Genomic DNA, 16,386 nt, shown 5'->3' on the forward strand with positions numbered 1-16,386 from the left:
AACTATCTCTTATTCTACCTGAGCTCGAACATACGCATCGGCATCACAAGTCTTATGTGCTGTCTGCTTTAATCTAACCATAGCTGCTAGCTGTAATAGCATGGTGAAAGCAAGTAATGAGCCAAATACTCAGCAAGTGCTAAACAATACGATACAAAACATAAATCGAGTTATATGAGAATGACAATGTGAAGATAGAGCTAATAACAATAAGAGATGAACTTTTGGGTGATGGCATCATTTCTTTGTATCAAAACATTTCCAAAATCATTTCTTAATCAAAAACCATTTTATGACGCTACGGATTACGGTCGGTGATCAGCCGCGAAGTAATCCTGAACCTCGCTGGGTTCTGAAACATTAATGGGATCCCTAGGCAACTTTTAAGCCTACAAATTAAGTGTGGAAAGGACTCACGTCTCAGTCCAGATCCACTATTTAAAGAAAACATTTATCCCCCTTTGGGACTGAAAATCCATATTTTTAATCATTTCAAAAACTGATGCCGATTGACAATTAATTTCTTAAACAGTAAACATATTTATCAAGGGGTTATAGATCAACTTTGAAACACTGGAAATATGTCCACTAAATCTCAGGGTCATGATCCACTAGACTTTACTCTATCAGGGTAATTGAACGGTTTCTATTTACAAGGATTTTGACAAGGAGATTTAGTAAGGTTAGTGGATAATATGAAAGAGTAATGCCAGACTAGGCTTAAAGCAATAGTTTCAGATAAGGTATAGGTATTAAAATATCAAGAAGATAAGCATTATTGGTTCCAGGTATGATATAGGTGTTAAAATACAAAGGAAGTGATCATCAGCTCAAGGTATAACAGGGTATCAAGCTTTTAGGGTAAGGATAGGGTTATCAACAATCATTAACAATTTTTAAGGAATGACTGGCTTTTAGGCTTCAAGCTGAGGTTACTGAGTATAACTTACACATGGTTCAACATCACAATTACTTTGGTATGCTAACATAATATGACATTTAATCTACTTTCATAACAATCTTCAAATGAGGCTAAATTACTTGCAATAGACACTTGAGGGTTCATGGCATTTCTATATAATACAAAGGTAGGTTTGAGAACCACTTGGTACATGTATAACAAGATAAATCAGAATACTCGCATCATATATAGGAACTAGTTATCACACATTTACAGTGTAAACTAAAACCAAGTTGAATCACTTGCGTTGAGAAAGGCTGGACTGGGCTGGCAGGTAGGAGCAACTAGAAGCTTTACTCGACCTTTATGGCAAGTTTACCCTCGTCTCGAGATCCTACAAAATTAATAATAACCTCATTATAATATATTCTCACCAACTCAACCTATTTACAAACCGAAATTAAACACAATGGCACTTAGGCCTATATACACTCAATTTATAATCACCTTATAAACATAATAGTACAAATAGCTACATATGCTCACATACCATATTTAAGTACCAAATAATATCACACACACACCATATTGCAACATTAGGCTTGGATGATCTCGCTCCACAACTTAAGTCACTTGATCGCTAAACTAGACAAAATCTCCAAATTTTGGCCTCCTAACTCGATGTGCCTTTACTAAACCATCCAATTCATATGGACCCTGACTTGGGCCATTCACTCTACTGGTTTCTTGGGTGCATTAGACCCTCTTACACTTCAGTTTTACCTCCAAAACATCTACACTAGACTCTTCTGGTCATAAGGCAACTCCCAAACTTGATGTGGCTCAAGGGCCTAGCTTGGGTCTCCCTAGGCCTAATCTTAAAGTCCATGGTTCCCCTGTTTTTCTGGGCAGAAAAGGTCCTGACTTGAACTAACTTGTGACACATTATTATAACTCAAATCCTATGAACTATGGCTGGAAAAACTCCTCTGACACTCCCTCTAACTAAGGCCCAACATGGCCTAATGAGGGTCTACCTATGACATGGTCAAAACTTCCCATTTCTAAGTTTCAACAAAACTGTCCCCTGCTGGACAGATTTTGTGTTTCCACTCGTGCACCTAACCAAACGTCTTACAAACCTCGAAAAAATATATAAAACCTATTTTATACTCCTAGTTCTAGCTTCTGGTGGCTTGGGCCTCAAAGTGCACAACAAATGCCCAATCAAAACTTCCCCATAAACTAATGCAAAAATTCTGGAAATATGCAAACACTAACTAAACCCTTTCCACCTTAACTCCCACTTATTAACCAAGCATCCAACCTTTACCAAAGAAAACCTAGTGCATCAACATCCTAAAATAGTACCTCAATAGGAGTGGAGATCATCCATGCCCTAGAACACCTACATGCAAATAAAAATACAACATGCAACTCATGGAAAACACTTAACAAGGTTTCGGCTAAACATGGAGTTTAAATTCTTGTAAATTCGACTTGAACCTATTACCTAACCTTAACAATCATGAAATATATCTTCTCTTAACTATTATTAAGCAATATATCATGGAAACAATCTATTTCAAGCACAAATAATTCGAATTTATAGGCTTTTAAACATGAAAGCATGATTTCGAGCTCTTAAATTCACAAGAATCGAGAGTTTCTCTTTGGAGATCACACAAAAGCTACACATGCAACCATGAAACTTCATCTTCTAATCACAAAATTCTTGGGAAGTATATAAAATAAATGTGGGTAGGGGAATTACACTAGGGAAGATGAGAAATGTGATGAAAAAAAATGTAAGGGAGTGGGGATGGGGGTTTCGGCCGAGAGCAAGGAGGAGATGGGGGGAGGAAAAGAAAAAGAGAGGAGTGAGTTGGAGTAAAGTGAGTTTGGTTGAGTGTGAGTTTGAGTATGATCATGGAATTACTCATATACAACTTGTGAGTGAAGTGTATTTTTACCCTTCCCTCCCTTCTCTTCTTGAAAACAAACTTGCATGCAAGGGTATTCTAGTAAAATGGCCTTGGTATGAGTGGTTAGTGGGGTGTTTATTGACTCTAGTGCCCTTGAGTTGTATTAGAAGTGATTTGCATGCATGGGCAAAAGAGTAAAATACAAATTAAATAAACAATTAGTTGTAAAGAATAATTTTTAGAAATAAAATAATATTTCAAAAATTATAAAAGTTGTACCATAAAATAACTTGGATTTTTAAAACTTTTATGAGATCACCTTTGAAATTTGTGAATGAAATTATTTTTAAAAGAGAATTTTCCAAGGTATAGAATATTCATTATAAATCAAAAATAAAGACAAATAATAAAACTCTTGCTTTGAAAAATTTATAATCTACATAAAGCAACTTATAACGCAGCAAATTCCATTCACACAAACATATAATCATTAAGTATATTTATAATTGGCTCTAATATTATACAAAGTTCACAAATAATATTACACAAAATGCCGGTCGTAACATAGCTGGCTACTATCGAAGATTTGTACAAGAGTTTTCATAGATAGCGGTCCCGTTGACAATGTTGACCAGAGAGAACGAGAAATTCATATGGTCGGACAAGTGTGAAGAAAGTTTCCGAGAACTAAATAAGAGGTTAGTTTCAACACCCGTGTTAGCTCTACCAGATGAAGGAGGTGATTTCGTGATCTACAGTGATGCATCTCACAAAGGACTAGGATTCATGTTAATGCAGCATGGAATAGTAATTGCATATGCTTATCGGCAATTGAAGCCTCACGAGTTGAAATATCCAACTCATGACCTGGAATTAGTAGCAATCGTATTTGCGCTTAAGATTTGGAGACATTATTTATATGGAGAAAAGTGTAAAATCTATACGGATCATAGAAGCTTGAAGTACATCTTCCCCCAAAAGGAGTTGAGCATGAGACAAAGACGATTGCTGGAATTGATCAAATATAATGATTGTATGATAAACTCTTGTGATCTGTGTAAATATTAGGATTTTGTCCCCAGAATCTAAGAGAACAGATGAGGATACTGGGAACACATATCAGACTCTAACTCCCAGGTTGATTCTTCGACCTTGGGGTTCCTCCAAAGTACTTTCACTAACTTTACCAACTTATTCCTAAGACTCTTTACTTTTTAGTCGAGTAATTCGACAGGTTGCTCCACAAATGACAGGTCTGCCTGAATTTCTACAGGTTTATATTCTATCATATGGTTGGCATTAGGATTGTACTTCTTAAGCAATGACACATGGAACACATTATGCACATACTAATACTGAGGTGGTAAGGCTAACTCGTAAGCCACCTTCCCCACTTGACTCAAAATTTCAAAAGGACCTATATATCTAGGTGCTAACTTCCCTTTCTTGCCAAATCTAGACAACCCTTTCCTTGGTGACACCTTCAGCAAAATGGCTTCGCCTACTTGGAATCTAACATCCTTACGCGCTAGATCCGCATACTTTCTCTGTCTATCATGAGCAACAAACAACCTTTTCTGAATTAATTTGACGGTCTCGTGCAACTGTTGTACCAATTCTGAGCCTAGAATCTTTCCTTCTCCTACTTCATCCCAACTTGTCGATGATCTACATTTCCGTCCGTATAAAGCTTCGTATGGTGGTATGCCAATATTGGAGTGATAGCTGTTGTTATAGGAGAATTCTACCAATGGAAAGTGGTCGTCCCAATTTTCTGCAAAATCGATTGCACAACTGCGCAACATGTCTTCGATTGTTTAAATTGTCCTTTCGCTCTGACCATCAGTCTGTGGGTGATATGTTGTACTCATGTTCAACTTCGTACCTAGCCTCTTGAAATTACTTCCAGAATCTCGAGTTAAATTGGGGGTCTCTGTCTGAAACTATCGATACGGGTACTCCATGTCTTAGTACGATTTCACGCACATACAGATGAACCAATCTGTCCAATGACGACTTCTCATTGATTGGAAGAAAATGCTCCGACTTCGTAAGACAATCAACTATAACCCATATAGCGTCATGTCCAGATTTTGTTCATGGTAGTCCCACTATAAAGTCCATAGCAATATTTTCCCATTTCCATTCTAGAATCTTTAGGGGCTAAATTAATCTGCTTGGTCTTTGATGTTCTACCTTCAGTTTCTGACAAGTATAACACTTCGCAACCCATTCTGCCACTTCTCGCTTCATATTTGGCCACCAAAAGTTCTGCTTCAAGTCTCGATACATCTTGGTGCTCCCCGGATGGATTGAAAATCTTGAATTGTGGGCTTCTTGCAAAATCTCATTCTTCAATTCAGGTACATGAGGAATCCAAATTCTTGAGGAAAACCTTAGTATACCTTGCTCATCCTTTTGGGTACCAATCTCTTCCCCAGTTAGCTAATTTTTCTCCTCCTTCATTACCTTTTCCTGATATTTCCTTATCTTTTCCAATAATGTTGGCTGAAAAGTCATTGTATGACAAACCTCTTCAACTATTCCACAATCACAAAGTTCCAATTCAAATCTCTTAATCTCTTCAGAAAATTCTTTTGGTGTTGCTATCATATTCAATCTTTCCTTCCTCCTCAAAGCATCGACTATGACGTTTGCCTTTCCTGGATGATAATTTATCGAGCAATCATAGTCCTTAATCAATTCCAACCATCTCTTTTGCCTCATATTGAGCTCCTTCTGAGTGAAAATATACTTTAAACTCTTGTGATCCGTGTAGATCTCACACTTTTCTCCGTAGAGGTAATGTCTCCAAATCTTAAGTGCGAATACTATGGCTGCTAGTTCCAAGTCATACGTAGGGTACTTCAATTCATGCGGTTTTAACTGTCTTAACGCATACGCGATCACCTTATTATGTTACATTAGCACACAACCCAATCCTTTATGTGAAGCATCACTGAAAATCACAAAGTTTCCTTGGTCGTCTGGTAGTACTAACAACGGAGCTGTTACCAACCTCTGCTTCAACTCTTGAAAGCTATCCTCGCATTCTGCATTCCATTTGAACTTCTGATTCTTCCTGGTTAACTTAGTCAATGGCGTGGCAATTTTCAAAAAATCCTTGACAAATCTTCTATAATATCCTGCCAATTCTAGAAAACTTCGCACTTCTGTAGGTGTCTTTGGCCTCTCCCAACTCATAATCACCTCAATCTTTTCCGGATCTACTTTAACTCCTTCATCTCCAATGACGTGTCCCAAAAATTGAACTTCCTTTAACCAGAAATCACATTTAGAAAACTTGGCATACAACTTCTCTTGTCGGAGTATCTCCAATGCTATCCATAGATGATGCTTATGTTCTTCTTCTGACTTTGAATAAATAAGGATGTCATCAATGAACACCACTACGAATTTGTCCAAATACTTTTTAAATACCCGATTCATCAGATCCATAAATGCTGCCGGGGTGTTAGTCAATCCAAAAGGCATTACTAAGAATTCATAATGTCTGTATCTTGTCCTCAATGCTGTCTTTGGATAATCTTCTTCTTTGATCTTTAATTGATGGTATCCTAATCTCAAGTCAATCTTTGAAAAGCACTTTGCTCCTTTCAGCTGATCAAATAGGTCATCTATTCTTGGTAGCGGGTAACGGTTCTTAATCGTCACCTTATTCAACTCCCGATAATCTATACATAACCGCATACTTCCATCTTTCTTCTTTACAAATAGAACAGGTGCTCCCCATGGCGACGTACTTGGCCGTATCACTCCTTTGTCCAATAATTCTTGTAGATGGCTCGACAACTCTTTCATTTCTGCTGGTGCCATCCTATATAGGGCCTTCGAAACTGGTTCCGTGCCCGGAGTAAGGTTGATCTCGAACTCGATTTGTCGATCTGGCGGTAAGCCTGGTAGTTCATCTGGGAATACATCTGGGAATTCGTTGACTACATGAATATCTTCTATGTTGAGGTTGTCCCTTTCTGAATCCACTACATAAGATAGGAACGACTCGCAACCTTTCCTAAGTAACTTCTTAGCCTGAACGATTGTAAGAAACAGCTGTTCTTGCCTCTGTCCCTTAAATACTACTTTCTCTCCACTCTTCGTCTTTAAATACACCTTCTTGGACTTACAGTTAATCTGGGTGTTATTCTTCCCTAACCAATCCATGCCTAAATTTATATCAAACTCTCCCAACTTGAAGAGTATCAAGTCGGCTGAAAATTTATACCCAGAAATATCAATCTCACATTTTGGACAGAGTTGACTCACAGGAATCTTCTCTTGATTCGCAATTACCACATTTACTACCTCGTTCATATTCATTTTATCACATTGAAGTTTAACAACAAAAGTTTCGGATATGAAAGATCTCGTCGCTCCAGAATCAATGAATACTTTAGCTTTGACATTATTTAGTAAAAGTGTACTTGCTATCACCTCAGAGTTCTGAACAGCGTCCTTCATTTTTAAATCAAATGTCCTTGAAATTGCTTGTGGAGTTATTTTAGGTGGTGGAGGTAAGGCCAATACCTCAGCTGGCACGCTTGCACTGGTACTTGCCACGTTTATTAGAGCTTTGACTGGTCCGGTTGACTTGCACTCCCTAGCTATGTGTCTAGTCTTTCCACACTTGTAGCATGTAACTCCCAGCTTCGGCATCTTACACTCGTTTGTCAAATGTCCCTTCTGGTTGCACCTATAGCATGTCATGCTCAGCTTATTACACACTCCGGGGTGCCTTCTTCCACAATGCTTGCATTCTGGTCTCTGAAATATGTTTTCTTCAACTTGTCCTTGGCTTGCCTGGTTGTTCCCCTTTAATTCTTGTCTCTTGCTCAAATTTCCCTTCGTTTGAAAATTTCCGCCTTTATAGAATCCAATCTTCTTCATATTCCTGTCTTGTGAATTTTCGGCTTCAGACTTTTCTCCATAGAATGGAACATTTCTCTTCTTCTTATCCCTTTCCTTCCTTGACTGCATCCCATTACTCTCAGTCAGAGCAACCTTCTGCACTATGCCTGCATAAGTATCAAGCTCAAACATAGCCACTCTATCTCTGATCCAAGACTCTAATCCTTGTTGGAATCTCTTTGCTTTTTCCTCCTTACTGTTGGTATACTTTGTCACAAACCTTGACAACTCGGTGAACTTCTTCTCATACTCCTGTACAGACATACTCCTTTGCTTTAATTTAAGAAATTTAGGCTCCATCTGATTCTGCAGGTACTTAGGGTAATACTTTTCCAGAAATAACTTCTTAAATCTTTCCCAAGGAACTTGTTGATTTGCTTCCATAGCTTTTACTGAATCCCACCAATAGATGACTTCGCCCTTCATGAAGTAAGTAGCTTATTGTGTATTCTGATCATCCCCTAACTGTACCAATTCAAAAGCTCTTTCCATTTCCTTAATCCATGTGTTTGCTATTATTGGATCAGTGGTATCATGAAATGCAGGTAGATTCACATTCTGAAAAGCCTTGAAGGTAACAACTTGTTGAGGTGGTACTGGTGGATCAGGTAGTTGATGTGGTTTACGGTTATCTTGGTTTTCAAATTGTTGTTGAAGAGTTAGTTGTTGTTGAGCTATAGTGTTTGTTTGCTGTTGTAAGGTTTCCAGTAATCAAAGAATATTTGGATATGTGGTAGATATGGTTGTTGGGTTCTTCTTTTTGGGTGGCATGATCCTGAAATAAGAGTTACATCAAAACAGGTATGAATAATGAAATAATTCGAGGGTGTCGCATGGCATTCTTATTCACATATGAGGTCAAGTTTCAAATTAAACAAATAGGTTGATGCATATAAAGGCGTAAAATAAACAATTGAAAGCAAACGGATCGATAGTGCATTGAAATTCAAGGTCACAATATATCATGATTAGAATAAGGTCTGAATTTAGGAATAACATGCTTATTTAAAGGAACAACAGGGAGTTCTACATAGTCCGATAATACAACAACATGAAAGGTAGATATTGGAAAGAACTAAGGCTCCATTCTATCAGAACGGGGTTTGGTAGTCTTCTCCTCTCGAAGCATCTTCACAATACTCTAGAGCTCATCCGCCACCATCTGGATGATATACTGGTTGGTACGGTCTCGGTGCGATGGCATCTCCTCCAGCTTAGTGTTGATGTACTGAACCAAAGTCTCAAGTCACGCAGTCATCTGCTCCTTAAGCTTCCCTTCATAGTTTCGGCTGTCCGGATACACGTTCTTCAATCGGTCTATCAGTCGGTCGTACTTGCCCTAAAGTATGTCAAACTCGTGCCTCAACTCAGCATACACGGAGAAAGCAATAGTGTCATCCGACCCAGAGGATGACGAGGAGTGCACCCTTTGCTGACAAACCATACATAGATATATATAAGAGGAGTATTAATAATAAATTTATTTAACCTACTCTCTCGCATAATATCTATAACTTATACATATATCCTATAGCCAATTTGGGTTGTCCAGGAACTCTAAACCGTAGCTCTGATACCAAAGCCTGTCACACCCCCAACTTAACAATACATAAAAACTATTATAATAATTAAAAGAAAGTAAATACGACCGAATCCAAGATCTTACAGTTTAGGGTTTGGAACAGCCCAATACTATTAACTATTATAACTGGTTTAAAATCGAGTCCTCACACAAAACTATCTCTTATTCTACCTGAGCTCGAACATACGCATCGGCATCACAAGTCTTACGTGTTGTCTGCTTGAATCTAACCATAGCTGCTAGTTGTAATATCAGGGTGAAAGCAAGTAGTGAGCCAAATGATCAGCAAGTGTTAAACAATATGATACAAAACATAAATTGAGTTATGTCACACCCCCAACTTAATAAACAAAATAAATATAACTATTACAATATTTAAAAGAAAGTAAACATAACCAAATCCAAGATCTTACAGTTTAGGGTTTGGAACAGCCCAACACTACCATCTATTACAACTAATTTTAATATCGAGTCCTCACACAAAACTATCTCTTATTCTACCTGAGCTCGGACATACGCATCGGCGTCACAGGTCTTACGTGTTGTCTGCTTGAATCTAACCATAGATGCTAGCTGTAATATCAGGGTAAAGCAAGGAGTGAGCCAAATGCTCAACAAGTGCTAAACTATATGATACAAAACATAAATTGAGATATGTACAATAGAATGGCATTGTGAAGATATAACCAATAATAACAAGGGATAAAACTTTGAGTGATGGCATCATTTGCTTGAATCAAAACATTTTCAAAATCATAACTTAATCGAAATCATTTTATGACGCTACGGATTACAGCCGGTGATCAGCCGCGAAGTAATCCCGAACCTCGTTGGGTTCTAAAACATTAATGGGATCCCTAGGCAACTTTTAAGCCTACAATATAAGTGTGGAAAGGACTCGCGTCTCAGTCCAGATCCACTATTCAAAGAAAAGATTTATCCCCCTTTGGGACTGAAAATCCACATTTTAATCATTTCAATAACTAATGCCAATTTATAATAAAATCTCTCAAGTAGTAAACATTTTTATCAAGGGATTATAGATCAACTTTGAAACACTGGAAATATGTCACCAAATTTCAGGGCCATGATCCACTAGACTTTACTATATTAGGGTAATTGAGAGGTTTCCATAAATAAGAACTTTGACAAGGAAATTTAGCAAGGCTATTGGATATTATGAAAGAGTAACGCCAAACTAGGCTTAAAGCAATGGTTTTCGACATGGTACAAGTACTAGAACATCAAGAAGATAAGCTTCATGAATAAGAGGAGTGTTAAGTTACAAGGAAATGATTTTTAGCTCAAGGTATAAAAGGGATTGTCCATCTTCAGGGTATGAAAAAGGGGTTATCAAATCAGTTAAGAACAATCTTTGAAGAATATCTGGCTTTTAGGTATCAAGGTAAAGTTTTTATTTAGGGTTCAAGCATCAGGGTGAGATGTCAATATCTTAGGAATCAATGGCATGCTAATTAAGAGGGTCAATCTATTATTATATCAAATCTTTATCTTATCATGACATTCCAATTACTTGACATACGGGCATGATACAACTGTTGCAATATCAATATATACTTGTGGGTTCATGGCATTCCTATAATATTACAAAGATAGATTTAAATATCGCTTGGTTCAAGTATATCAAGATGACTCAGGATAATCGCATCAATATATATGAATTAATTATTACACATTTGCAGTGAATACGAAAGACAGGCTGAATCACTTGCCTTGAGAAAGGCTGGTCTGGTCTGGCTGGTAGGAGCAACTGGAACCTTCACTTGACCTTTATGGCAAGTTTACCCTCATCTCGAGATCCTACATAAATAATAATAATCCTCATTTTAATATATTCTCACCAACTTAACCTATTTACAACAGGAAATTAAACACCAATGGCACTTAGGCCTATATACACTCAATTTATAATTACCTTATAAATACCATAGTCCACATAGCCACATATACTGACATATCATATTTTAATATCAAATAATATCACACACATCATAATGCAATACTAGGCTTGGATGATCTCGACCCACAACTTAAGTCACTTGGTCGCTAAACTAGACAAAGTCTCCAAATTTTGGCTTCCTTACTCAATGTGCCTTTACTAAACTGTCCAAAACCTATTGACCCTCACTTGGGACTTTAATTCTAATGGCTTTATACTATCTCGCAACCATAGCGGTCAACCTAGGTCTTACTCATAAGTGCTCTAAAACTATGTATTAAGTGAAAGTGCTCACTGGAGTAAATTTCAGAATGACATCTATGGTTTCTTGAGTGCATTAGTCACTCTTAAACTACAATTTTATCTCCAAAACTTCTAGACTAGAGTCTTCTGACCATAAGGCATCTCCCAAACTTGATGTGGCTCAAGGGCCTAGCTTGGGCCTCCTTGGGCCTAAGCTTAAATTCCATGGTTCCCTGTTTTTCTGGGCAAAAGTGACAGTATTCACTGATCATGCGGCCATTCACTATTTGGTTTCCAAGAAGGATTCAAAGCCGAGACTCACTCGTTGGGTGCTCTTACTACATGAATTTGAGTTAGAGATCAAGGATCGAAAAGGTACTGAGAATCAAGTAGCTGACCATCTCTCTAGATTGGAGAATCCCGAGTCTACTTCACATGATAAGACATTGATCAACGAATCTTTTGCGGATGAGCAGTTGTTCACAGTTCAGGAGGAAGAGCCATGGTTTGCAGATATTGTGAATTATCTTGTAGCAATATAATGCCTCCTAATTTGACCACAGCTCAAAAGAAGAAGTTTCTGCATGAGGTGAAGTTGTATATGTGGGATGAACCGTATTTGTTTAGACAGGGAGCTGACCAGATCATCAGGAGATGTATCCCATTCTGTGAGACGGAGGGGATATTACGAGACTGCCACTCCACAGTTTATGGAGGACACTATGGTGGTGAGAAAATGGCAGCTCGTATTCTACAAGCAGGTTTTTTCTGGCCTATCTTGTTTATAGATGCTCATCAGTTTGTTTTAAGGTGTGATCATTGCCAAAGAGTGGGAAATTTGACGAGAAAGGATGAGATGCCGTTAAATGTGATGCTTGAAGTCGAGGTCTTTGATGTTTGGGAAATCGATTTCATGGGGCCTTTTGTCTCATCCTGCAATAATCAGTACATCTTGCTGGCAGTCGATTATGTATCAAAATGGGTAGAAGTCAAAGTTCTACCAACAAATGATGCAAAGGCAGTGTTGAATTTTCTTTATAAGCAAATTTTCACAAGGTTTGGAACGCCTCGAGTAATCATAAGTGACGAAGGGTCGCATTTCTGCAACCGTAAGTTCACTTCTATGATGCAGCGTTATAACGTGAATCATCGAGTTGCTACTGCCTATCATCCGCAAATAAATGGTCAAGCGGAACTATCTAACAAAGAGATCAAGCATATTCTAGAGAAGGTTGTTTGTCCGTCAAGGAAGGATTGGTCTTTAAAGCTCGATGAAGTTGTTTGGGCTTACAGAACAGCATACAAAACTCCACTTGGTATGTCCCCATTTCAACTGGTGTATGGTAACGGATGTCATTTACCTGAGCATAATGCCTATTGGGCGTTGAAAAAGTTGAACCTGGATCTAGATGCAGCTGGAAAGAAGCGAATGCTTCAGCTTAATGAACTTGATGAATTTCGACTCCAAGCGTACGAGAACAACAAAATGTACAAGGAAAAGGTGAAAAGGTGGCACGATAGGAAGCTACATCCTAAGTTATTCGTGCCGGGGCAACAAGTTCTCTTATTCATCTCTCGTCTCCGACTTTTTCCTGGGAAGTTGAAATCAAGGTGGTCTAGACCTTTTATTGTCAAAACTGTGTTTCCGCATGGAGCGGTGGAGATTTTTGTGAATGATCCGGACCAAGCATTCAAGGTTAATGGTCAGCGGTTGAAGCACTACTATGGGGACACGGCAAACCGAGAAGTGGTTAGTGTCGTTTTATTGTCAACTTGAGGAAGGTACGCAACGTCAAGCTAATGACGAAAAAGAAGCGCTTCGTGGGAGGCAACCCATGATTTGTTGTTACAGGAACCCTTAGAAGTTAATAACCTATCAAAAACCACAAAAAAATCAGAAAAACGGGGCCAGAAAAAAAAATTCCAGTAGCCTCCCGCTCAGCTTTGCTGAGCGACCGCTCAGGGGTCGGCTGGGAGAAAAAATTTTAGTTCCATAAAAATCCAAAAAAAAAATCAGAAAAATAAAAAAACAAAATACAACCCATAAACCCACGACCTATTTCCCCATTATCCCATGATTTTAACCCTTAAACTCACTCCTAATCAAATTCTACCCTAATCCATACCCTATATATACATACCTATCCCATATATCTCCCATACTCTTTCTACACTTCAACTCTCTCCCAAACACAAAAACATAAATCTCAAGTGAAAGGAATATGTCCTAAGTCCAATCATGTATTAGGATTTAGGAATAACTTTTTATGTAATCTGTTTTGATTTCATTGATATTAATAAAAGACTTGTTTTGTTTTTTATTACGGGCTCTATCTATTTAAGTGTTTAAATAAGATATACCATAGTTTAGAGTAAAGTTTTTTATGGATTATGATGAGATCATAATAGTGAGACCTAAAAGATGATAACTCTAAACTTAAATAGTTCCTAGTCGTAGGATTACTAACTGGTAATTAATAATCCGCACAGATCGGTACATACTATGCTTGCTTCATTATGAAGGATGTCTGTTCTCATAGACATTTGTGTGGTGACACTATAGCTAGTATGTACGTGCTTATTATAGAATAAGTTCACTGAACATGACTCGCACAGCTGAACAACTGATGGAGTTCACTCACGTGTCAGCAGTTGTTCACATAGTGATAGTTGTACAAGTATCCTTAGACTTGAGGTCATCATAGTTATCTTGTGTACACTGAACTATGCTTTGGTTTAGTTCTTAGTCTCCAAGGACAATTATTAGGGCTCTACTGGGTATAGGAATTTGTACACGAAGATAGTGTATGATCAATATAGGATCTACCCCTTCCAGTGAAGGAAGCGAATGTTCAAGGTTGATCCACTTATGCTAGTTCAGGAATCTCTGGCCAGAATGAATGAAATTAGAAAGGAGTTTCTAATTTGCATAGAACTACGCATAGTAAATGGTAAGCAAGTAATTGAATTAGATAGGCTTGACATGAGATCCATGCCTTGTATTTAATCAGGACATTGTAGGGTAGAAGGAGTTTATTGTACGGTAACTATTCACTGAATAGGTTCTTGGTATTCTAAGCAGTGAATTCATATTATCCGGATAGTCGCGATATGCTGAGAAGTATCCCTCACGATGTAGAATAAATGTGATTAATTAATTAATCATATTTAATAAATTAGAGAATTTATATAAATAATGATAAAATAGTTTTATTATTATTTATTTCTACTACCGGCTTAATATTGAACCTACAGGGTCACACCATAAAAAGAGAATGATTTAATGGTGGAGGAATTAATTAATAATGGCTAATAATTATTTATTTATGAAATAAATAATTAATTGGCAAATATAATAATTGATTAAATGAGATTTAATTGATTATAAATTAATTAAGAAAAGTTCTTAATATTATTAATTAAAGGATTTAATTTTTGGAAATTAAATCAAGAGAGAGAATTATTTCTAAAGTGTTTAGAAAAAGGATTAATAATTAAAAGGTGTTTTAATTATTAATGAGAATAATAAATGGGATAATAATAATAAAATTTATGGGAAAATTTCAGCTGAAAATTTTGCCTATAAATATACTATTATAGACCCTATTTTTATTCCAACCTAAGAACCCAAAAACCCAAAAGTTTTGGAAAACCCAATTCTCTCCACCTCCTTCCTCCTCCTCAACATCGTTTTCTTGGTGGATACCGGTGGAGTGCTTCACACTTGAGGAGCAACTGCTAAGGATCTCTGATCGTTATCTCCGAATTATTTTAAAGGTTAGATTTGATCCCTATGTTTTTACCACGATTTATATGTTTTTATTTGGATTTTATGTGGTTAAAAGTGTTTTACCATGCCCACTGCGTTTAAAATTCAACAATGGTATCAGAGCTTAAGTTGTATGCATATAGATCAGTGGTAAAATTTTCAGAATTTTATGTGCTTGTATGAATTAATTATGATTGTAACGTAATTTAATCCCTCTAAAATTAAATAATATCAAGTAGTAATTGGCCAATGATACAACGGGCTTGTGTCGGTCATAGCCTTCCAACATGATAGAAAGTAGTTCTTATTTTTGAATCATTGTCGTTTCATGCCACAGCCGAGGGCTTTGATTTCGAAGTAAGAAATACTTGTCTATTACATAGTGATGTGTACATTGAATAAGAATCTAAAGGTTGTTACGTGCCACAGCCGTGGGCCTTTGGGGACTGATTCAATTGTACGGAATGTTGGGTTAGCCTTGACTTAGAATATTGAGTTTGTCGTGCCACAGCTGTGACTCAATTATTCAAGAGGCTAAAGTTTGATTAGGGAATAAGATTGGATGTAATTGACAAGAGTTGTCTGCCTATTGAACATTACATGGCGTTTCGTGCCACAGCCGGAGTTGTGTAATGGAATGTAGGATCCCTATTCCCACTAGCATTATGAATGCTTAATTTTTCACGTGGGGGGTTGAATAAATTAGATAAACTAGTGGGAGCCACTTATGAATAAAGACCCGATTCATATAGTGTTTTAAAATGAAATTGAATATTTGCTAAGTGTTGTTATGTGTTTATCATTTACAGATTTACAATATACATTATGTCTTCTGCACTATCACTCAGGAGCATACTGGATGCTCACAAATTGACTGGTCCTAATTATGCTGACTGGCTTCAAAACTTGAGAATTGTTCTCAGGATTGAGAAGCTGGAATACGTGATTGACTCACCTAAGCCTACTGAACCTGCTAGTGATGCACATAATGATGAACATGTTGTGTATCGTAAGTGGATAGATGATGCAAATGTTGCTCAATGCATCATGCTAGCTTCCATGAACATTGAGCTACAGAAG

This window comes from Apium graveolens, chromosome 7, assembly GCF_009905375.1.
Source record: "Apium graveolens cultivar Ventura chromosome 7, ASM990537v1, whole genome shotgun sequence".
NCBI classification, from domain to species: Eukaryota; Viridiplantae; Streptophyta; class Magnoliopsida; order Apiales; family Apiaceae; genus Apium; species Apium graveolens.